We start from the raw sequence: 1,064 nt of genomic DNA, 5'->3' as shown, positions 1-1,064 counted from the left end.
TTTTTTTTTTTTTTTTTTTGACAATTTGGTCCATCATCCCTTTGAAAAATTATCCAAATCAAGGTCAGGGAAATGATCACTATAAAGATAGCTTTTAGAGAACTCCATGATGCTGGCAGAACTGGATAATAGTACCCATAGCTCTTTATTTTCTGAGCAGGAGACTCTTTAGGGAAGACTTAGGAGCTGTTTGTGTGCAGCCATGGGAACTCCACCATTCCCTGCCCAAGTGTTCTTTCACGCATGAAGCTGAAGCAGACTGGAGCAAACAAGTCTTCTCTTATTTACCATTTATCTCAGCTCCTTCTATTGTCACCACCCAAAGTGGTTTCAACTACAGTGGGTCCTGATACAGGTGGGAGTGGGCAGGGGGAGGTGACAGCCTGCAATTAATGACCTGTGTGGAACAATCCAATGCAGAGATATTCAATGGGAAGGGGAGGTGGGGAGTAGGTGGAGAGGTTCATTGCAGATTGCATCTTCTTTATTCTTTAGGTCTTCCTCCTTTAAAAACTATTCAGTTAAACCAAGTTCCTGAAATCAGCATGCTTGCGATAAAGGGAGACATACTTTAATAATTTCTAGAAGAAAAAAAAGTTATCTTTTTTGTAAGATTTTGCCTTTTTATGTACATCACTTTATAAAAATTATGTTTACAAATTATAGCAGTGTCCAATTTATTCTACTTGAGATCTATTGCTATTTATACAAACACTTCACATTTACAGATAAGTTTCAGAGAGATGTATCTTGACAGATTATGGAAAAGTTAATTTGGGGGTTCAATTTTATTTTCTTCCTCTCTTTTTTAAATAGGGTCTTCATGAAGAAAGGAGCCGTTGATCGAAAGATCCCAGGCAGAACCTGTTGATAGACCTCCTATTTTCCCTTCAGAATAAGATGCAGCCATGGTGGATATTAGTATTTGAAGGAAAAAAAAAGATTTTGGAAAAAAAATGAAACATATGCAAAGCATAGGAAAAAATACTGAGTTAAATATAGCAAATACCTTTTACAAATGAAAAAACTTTTTCTTCTGCCACCAATAAAACCAACGTGCTATT

General features: G+C 36.5%; 1 protein-coding gene across 1 annotated transcript in view; it reads left to right on the top strand.

Moving 5' to 3' along the window:
* Nucleotides 1-934, top strand: part of LOC101357748 (tudor domain-containing protein 3) — a 140,301-nt gene extending 139,367 nt beyond the window's left edge. The window contains exon 13 of the mRNA XM_023741123.1: nucleotides 817-934. The gene's annotated coding sequence lies outside the window, so the exon portion shown is untranslated. The remainder of the gene's footprint in view (nucleotides 1-816) is intronic.
* The last annotated feature ends 130 nt before the right edge of the window (nucleotides 935-1,064 follow it).

The sequence above is a fragment of the Trichechus manatus genome, unplaced genomic scaffold (genome assembly GCF_000243295.1).
Source record: "Trichechus manatus latirostris isolate Lorelei unplaced genomic scaffold, TriManLat1.0 scaffold00173, whole genome shotgun sequence".
Lineage (NCBI taxonomy): Eukaryota > Metazoa > Chordata > Mammalia > Sirenia > Trichechidae > Trichechus > Trichechus manatus.
This window is presented reverse-complemented; position numbering and strand designations above follow the sequence as displayed.